Source organism: Mus musculus, chromosome 2 (assembly GCF_000001635.26).
Source record: "Mus musculus strain C57BL/6J chromosome 2, GRCm38.p6 C57BL/6J".
In the NCBI taxonomy this organism is placed as follows: Eukaryota; Metazoa; Chordata; class Mammalia; order Rodentia; family Muridae; genus Mus; species Mus musculus.
The window spans coordinates 27,539,301-27,547,121 of record NC_000068.7 but is presented as its reverse complement, the minus strand read 5'-3'; the positions used below and the strand labels follow the sequence as shown (position 1 = coordinate 27,547,121).

The 7,821-nt window shown below is 46.1% G+C and overlaps 1 long non-coding RNA gene and 1 other non-coding gene across 3 annotated transcripts; one reads left to right on the top strand and one right to left on the bottom strand.

Annotated features, from left to right (window-relative positions):
* Nucleotides 1-1,031: 1,031 nt before the first annotated feature.
* On the bottom strand, nucleotides 1,032-6,696 carry Gm13421 (predicted gene 13421). 2 transcript variants are annotated; one of them, NR_166126.1, is made up of 2 exons: nucleotides 6,528-6,696; nucleotides 1,032-4,393 (listed from the first exon to the last, which is right to left on the bottom strand). It is a non-coding gene; the product is annotated as a predicted gene 13421 (long non-coding RNA). The 2 variants fall into 2 exon arrangements; NR_166127.1 differs by having other exon boundaries at nucleotides 6,557-6,696.
* Nucleotides 6,697-7,191: 495 nt separating this feature from the next.
* Nucleotides 7,192-7,317, top strand: Gm25541. Its single transcript, XR_003954248.1, has one exon. It is a non-coding gene; the product is annotated as a U6atac minor spliceosomal RNA (small nuclear RNA).
* Nucleotides 7,318-7,821: the final 504 nt, after the last annotated feature.

The following is a 7,821-nucleotide window of genomic DNA, read 5'->3' as shown; positions in this document are numbered from 1 at the left end:
AAGATAAATCCAGTTTTCAAGGATTTAAAAAAAAAAGGTCTGATGTTAAATGGACTAAATGGAGTGGTGAGCTCAGAGCAGGACCCACCCAGCTAAGCTTCTGATTTGTGGAAAGGAATTAAAGGACTGCTTAAGCAATGGGGGGAAACCCTTGAAACCAGAAAGCTAATGCAGATTCCAGCCTCAGGAAGCAGCAGAACTTGGCAGCTTCAGCCCCATGGTCCTGGCTTTAGAGTCAAGAATACAAGAAAGTTGTGGGGTCTTCCTCCATTACTAAGAAAAGCTGCTGAGGCACATTATGTGTAAGGGGTGTCCCTGCATGGAGGCCCAAAGAGGCCATTGCATGAAACTGTGAAGGTGAAGCCTGAATTTGGTTGGAGACCCCAAGATGCTGGAGGTACAAGACTTGTGTGATGCCTGCCAAGGAGAGCTACAGACTGTGCGTGGAACTAAGTCGAGAGGAAGTGTGTTGCAGTGAACACAATGACAGGAGTTGGAGACCTGCAGAGCACTTTGATAGCAGACACAGAGCTGCAGAGTTTGGAGTTTGCCCTATTGGGTTTTGGTCTTGCTTTGGTCCAGTACTTCCTCACTATGCTCCATTTCCCCGCTTTTGTAATGGTAATGTATATTCTGTGGCATAGCATGCAGGCAATATGTGGCCGGTTTTTTATTTTGATTTTACAGGGAGTTAACAATTAAGAGATTTCCTTGAATCTCAGAAGAGGCTTTGGACTTGGAAGCAGCCTTGAGCCGAAGGGCCTTTTAAAATTAGACTGAATGAGGTTCTTTGCATTATGATATGGCTACAAGCCTGTGGAGGCCAGGGAATTAGATGTGATAGTTTGAATAAGAATGGCTCCTGCAGGCCACCAGGGAGTGGCACTACTTAAGAAGGATTGGGAGGTGTGGTCAGGTGTGAGGAAGTATGCTGCAGACCCTCTGGGCCCCTTTGTCTGCGTGGAACGGGTCTCTAGTCGCGGGTGGGCAAAGCGTCGGATGAATTGACAGACAGATGCACACAGGAGAGGTTGTGTAGAATCTGAATGTATTGTCAAATCGAGCATCAAAATTTTTATGTAGCAGACAATAAGGAAGTTGGGTGACACACCAGCAAGGTACAAAGAGGTTACTGGAATCTTACATAAAACAGAGGAATGCAAACACAGAAGGTCTAACGGGAACCACCTGGGATAGAATTCATTGTTAACAACTGGGATCAACAAGGGCTCCACCTAAGATTCACTTAATCTTAGAAGCCAGGGTCAAGGGCTTCATGCCCTTGCCACAGTTCCTATTTTAGTCTATTGTATAGTCCACCTTCCCCTTAGGCCATTGTAAATACGTGTGTATGAGTGTAACACTATAGTTCTAAGTATCTATTCTGGTTTCTCCTTTGGTCTGAAACTTCCTTCTTCCTTAGTGATGGTAAATTCCTGTATATGGGAGCGACTTGGCTTTTATTCAAAGTGATAGTACACTATTATAGTACCAGAGGCTATTCTGAATGTCACTGAATAGCAACATTCTTACTGAATTTCAAGCCCATGGTCTTGCTCAAGGACGTTCTAGGACTGTTGGAACACTGGCAGAAGGCTTTAGCTATGTCAGAATTCAATCTTAAAAGGCACTTATAATAGGATAATACTAAAAGAGAGCACATGGATCCATACACTAGACTAACGCGGGAATGGAAAATTAATGTATGGATTAGAGAGAACGCCAGACTCCAGGAGCGAGTTTCCGTGAAACTCTTTTGCCTCGTGAGTAGCTTTCAAGCCTCAGCCTGTCAAGCTGACTCGACCGGAGAGCGTGGCAGGAGTATACCACTCAGGAGTGGGCTTTGAGGTTACAAAAGCTCAAGCCAGGGCTAGAACTTTTAATTTTTTTCAAATTCTATTCTTTTTTTTTTCTCCCCTCTCCCCTCAAATTCTATTCTTAATGGTGGCTCTTAAATGCTTTAACCTCCCTTGTAGCCCACCACCCAACAGAGGTAGTAAAAAAGAAAGGATACAGGAAAAAGTGGACCTTTTAGAAAAGTTCTTTGAGCAACTCCCATCTGTGCTGTATGAATATCAGCAGTTCAGTTCACAGGTTAGCAGGCAGCGGCAGCTCGACTCCCTCGCAAACACTTCACAGATACACCAGCAGTCCAGTTCAGTAGTTAGGTTAGCAACAGTGGTGACAGGGCCTAGCAGAGACAGCCAGGCCTCAGCAGGAGGGACCAACAGGAACAGTAGAAGTTCTCAGCTGTGCCTCTCTCAGGGAAGTGAAGATCAGCAAAGACTTGAGACTAAGGATTTCAGGAGCAAATTACTCGAGCCAGTCAGCATCTGCTGTTTAGAAAAGATGCTTTCTTGGGACCAATCGGGGTGTGGGTGGAGGATAGTACAGGAGCTGTAGCAGCGTTCAGTGAGCTTGCTGCAGTGTTTCTCCACCTGCTCCCAGAATCTGTGTCGTTGACTCTGCCACCAACTCACTCTTAACCCCCAAGGGGAAGTAGGGTATGACAGAGAGAGCTGTCCAGGGCATGGTCAACACACCAGCCAGCCAAACTCTGTCTCCATCACTCCATGGAGTCCTATTTATACCCTCCAAATACCATGTGCCCTGCTTCAGCATGTGTCTTGCCTCAGCACCACTCTACGGAAGCAGTACATGTGTGTTGTTAGCAAAGAATCCTTCATTACTTGTCCTTTCATGTGCTTGCTTTAGCAGAACATCCTTTCTCCTGTGTCTGCTTCAGAGAAACGTTCTTTCATGTGTTTGCCCCAGCTAACTTTCCAAAGAACTCTTAAGTTACCTCTTCACAGGCCAATATCTTTTTCTCCCTGCTTCCAGTGGATCTGGATGTAGAACTCTCACCTACTTCTCCAGGACCATGTCTTCCTGGGTGCCGCCATGCTTCCTGCCCTGATGATAATAGTCTAACCCTCTCAAACTGTAAGCCAGGCCCATTTACATGTTTTTTTTTTTTAAGATTTATTTATTTTATGTATATGAGTACACTATAGCTGTCTTCAGACACACCAGAAGAGGGCATCAGATTCCATTACAGATGGTTGTGAGCCACCATGTGGTTGCTGGAATTTGAACTCAGGACCTCTAGAGGAAGTTGGCACTCTTAACCACTGAGCCATCACTCTAGCCCCATTTGTTTTCTTTTGTTGTTGTTGTTTTTGTTTTTCAAGACAGGGTTTCTCTGTGTAGCCCTGGCTGTGCTGGAACTCACCCTGTAGACCAGGCTGACCTCGAACTCAGAAATTCGCCTACCTCTGCCTCCCAAGTGCTGGGATTAAAGGCGTGTACCACCACCACCCGGCCATGTGTTTTCTATTATAAGAGTTGCCATGGTCACTCAATCTCTCACTGCACTTCAAGAGGGCACTGACTAAACAGGTGGTTCTCACCTGAGACATTCTTCCAACAGAAGAGGATACAATGGAGATTGCACGTCTGGGGAGGAATTGCTTAGATTTTTAAGCTTCCCAGAGGCTCACAAGCACAGACTTCAGCTTCTTGTCATTTTTTTCCCTTGAGAACTTCAATTTAACAGAACCCTTACTATATTTGATTAAAAAAAAAAAGTCATGTGTGGTATGTGTATGTTTGCCTGTACATGTATGTGTAGCACCCAGTGGCTGACATTGGAGACCTCCCTCAATCACTCTACACTTTTATTTCTTGAGACAGGCTCGCTCAGTGGACCTGGAGGTCACTACTTCAGCAAGCCAGTGAACTATAGGGACCAGCCTGTGTCCATACCAGCCCACCCCCACTGTCTCCGGCACTGGTTTAGACCCAGGCCTCAGACCTAGCTTTTCTGTGGGTGCTAGGGATTCAAACTCGTTTCTCACACCTGCAAAGCACTTTGCCCACTGAACATCTCCCAGTTTGCTTTTGAGTTACCCTAGTGCCCGCCCTTTTCTGTCTTTCTTTTTCTCATCTGCTCAATTGCTTTAGCACTTTACAACCCAACTTGAATGCTGACTGCAGTCACTGAGGTCCACAAGAGCCTCTTCTACCTGACCACGGTCTTCAGGGCTCAGCCATGCCACAAAAGCTAACACCAACACCAAAGTTCCTGCTCAACTCACGTCCTTCACAACACACCACAGGCAGACCCACTTTCCTTACTCTCTCTTCTATGTTCTTCTATCATGTTCTTCCCAAGAGCTCCATGTTTGGGATCCCAGGAGGGGCTCTTTGGCACAGACGTGACTGCGTTCTCTTTCCTTCATGCCCCTGCACAAGCTGGACTTAGGTGGTGTCCCAATTTCATGTCTGTTACTGTGATAAAACGCCTCGACCAAAAGCAACGGAGGAAGGAAGGATTTATTTCAGTTGGTAGTTCCAGGGTACCGTCCATCTTCGAGGGCAAGTCACGTCACACCTACATGCAAATTCAGACAAATGAACACACCCATGCTTGCTGTATATACCCAGCTAGCATCCTTCATATCTATATAGTATATAAAGATTTTTTTAAAAATATATATATGGCTTAGCAATTAAGAAGACTTGTTGTTCAGTAAAAGACTGGTTCAATAACAGTTTAATGGCAGCCACAAGCACTCTAACTCCAGTTCCAAGGAATCAGACACCCTCTTCTGGCCTCTGCATGGACATCATACACAAACATACACAGGCAAAATTCTCATAAGCATATCATTTTTAAAAGTAGTATTTAAAAAAATATTTAATGGACATTCCATTAAATGTGACTCTCAGTAAACAGGTTAGTTTTAGTGAAATATGTCTTATGAAATATTTGGGACATAATACTTTAAAAAAAAATTCATCGTTTTATCTGACATTCCAGTTTAGCTGTGTGTGTTCTATCTAGCAACTGGTTAGTGAAGTGACCCGAACAATTTTGGCTTCTAGAACTTTCTCTGTGTGCAGTTCGTGACGTCCTTGGGAGCATTTAAGGACAACCACCAGTCCAGAAGTGGTGGTTCTGCTCCTTTCTCTTCGTGCTCCAGAGTCTAGGCACACGGAACCAAGCCGTTCTACCTGTAGCCCAGCCCAGCCTGCTGGCCTCGGCAAGTTCTCATTGATCCTTAAACCCTGAGGTATCAGTGAAGATTTGGCCTGGCATGGTTCATGACAAGGACCTCAGTGAGAGAAGCCCTATGCTGACCAGACATAGCACCATGGGCCTTCCTGTGAGCAGGTGCTGGTATGATAGACAAGGGAACAGAAGGTGTGTTTATCACAGCTCAAGGCCCAGAGGCACCAGCAAAGCATGTTCTACTAACGAACAACAAAGAGCTTCCCTGTTACCCACAGGTTCTGCAGGTTGTCCAAGAAAGAACTGTGGCCTAGTAGGCTCTCCCAGCATGGTCCCGACCCTAAGACACCCCTCTAGCTGCCTTTCCTTACCCTGAGACACGCTTTGTCTCTAAATGTGGCGGTGGACCTCCACCTGTACCAAATGCAAAGCCGGGCCATGACAGTAGGAACCACAGAGGACCACAGAGAGGATTCAGTGGGTAAAGACATGCAGTGACTGATGTGATGGCCTGAGTTTGAGCCCAGGGACTCGCATGATAGAAGTGACTCTGAAAAGCTGTCAGGGGACAACATGGCTTTGTTTTATTTTTAAAGCTGAAGAGGCCTGCTCTGGTGTTCCTATGGGACCGGCTGCCCCCTCCTCCCACTATTTGCAATGAACTTTCAAGCCCATGAAGAGGATGTAGCTGTGCTGGTGCCAAACCAAAGCTGCCAGTTCATTCTCCCAGCTCCGGGCAACACCAAGATCACCCAAAATGTTGCTCCCAGCCTCAGGTCCAGCTCCCACCCCCAGAAAGCTGACCCAGACCCTGGCCCTTGCTCTCTCATGCAGACAATGTGCAGAGTAATCTGCTCTGTCTTTCCATCTGTGAGCAGATTCCCAACTACGGCCAACAAGCTTGTCCTAAAACTTCCCAGTAGAAAAACCTGACTCAATAATGCTAGCCTATGGCATGTGGTACTGCAGGCCTTTAATTCAGCACTGGGAAGGCAGAGACGGTCAGATATCTGAGTTCAAGTTGCTATGGTCTACACAGCACCCTCCTGAACAACCAGGGCTATGTACAGTTCTACATAGCCCTAAATAATAATAATGCCAGCGTTCCAGATGTGATATGCACGCCCACTCCGTCCACGGTATCTAGCTGAATAACCCTTTGACTCCTTCAGTACCTGGCCATGAACCTGCCTTAACAAATTAAGTCCTGTTTGTTTCCAGGACACGTCTCCTTCACCTAGACTGGGCTGGCTTAGTACTCAATTTTCCTGACTGCCTGCACTTCCCAGGTACAGGTATGAAACACATGCCCAGCTAACTACGGACTGCTGTAAAACACAAGCAGCCCGAAAATTACAAAGTAAACACAGCCGATACATACAGCTCCTTCACTGTTTGTATGCATATATGTGCTCGTGTGCACTAGGCCATGCGTTTGAAAAAATGTGCATGACACTTGTACAGGTGTGAGTATGCCTGTCCCTCTTTAGATACGTGTGCATTCTTAACACACCGTGGTTTTACGAAGGGGACTGATACTACCAGGTTGTTCTAGATCGATGGCTTCTTCAATAAAATGGACTTAACCGAAGATCCCCGGACGTGGATACAAAAGCAGGGACAACCGCCGTCGTGTAGAACAGTCCTTCCCTTCCTCGAATCCTGAGCGACAGCTGACGTGTAGCCAGCCTTCGCTGCGCATGCGGAGACACGGTGGCGGGAGCCGAGGAGTATGCGCAGACTCCGTACACAGCCTCCCCCGCACTTTCAGCGTTTACAACCCGTCGCCCGGAAATCTAGGAAGGATTAACAGGCGCTCGTCCTCTGATTCGTGCCCGCCCACTTCCACTTCCCGCCGTCCGCAAGCGTGTCCCGGTTGGACGTGCGCCTACCCTGTTTTGTTTCCGGGGAATCTGCTTTGCCCAAGAACGTTCACAACTTCCGGTGTTCCCTTAGGCCTGTGATTGGCTAGTTTTATGAATTAATTAAAGCGTGTCGGGTTTGAAATAAATAAACCGTTTTTACTTCTAAATAACCGCGCTGAAATTATCAAACCACCAAATAAAATATGATACTTTTCAGTAACAAGCTTTTGTGACTACTAAACAAAATTCACCATTATCTAAAAAGGTCCGATATTGGGAGCTTTAAATACGCCGCGGGAGGAATGTACTTCTGTGTTGTATGAAAGGAGAGAAGGTTAGCACTCCCCTTGACAAGGATGGAAGAGGCCCTTGGGCCTAACAACACACATACGGTTAAGGCATTGCCACCTACTTCGTGGCATCTAACCACTGTTTTTTTTGTGTGTAAATTTGGAAGCTGAAGGATGTAATCTTTTTTTTGTTTGGTTTTTTTGTTTTTATTTATTACGTATTTTCCTCAATGACATTTCCAATGCTATCCCAAAAGTCCCCCATACCCTCCCCCCGAAGGATGCAATCTTATACAGATTTCTTGCTCGAGATTTTTATTCTAATCACCATCCCCAACTCTCTTACCCAGCATATTTGGGACAGATGTAAGTCTACTTCAAACAGGCAATTTCATTCTGAAGCTTGGAGGACTGCCATGTGCAGTAGCTCAACTTGCCACCTACTAAGAGCTATTTGCTCATCAACTTCGGATATTGGGGTGTTCCTGACAGACATAAGGCACTTAATACTCAAACAACAAATGACCCTGAGCACTACTCCAGACGGTGGGGAGTTCATAAGGGCTCTCCTAGAGCAGGTGGTACAGCTTTCTTTATTGACTGTGGCACCAAATCTGTCTTTAGTATCAGAAATCCAAGCAGTGGATACAGG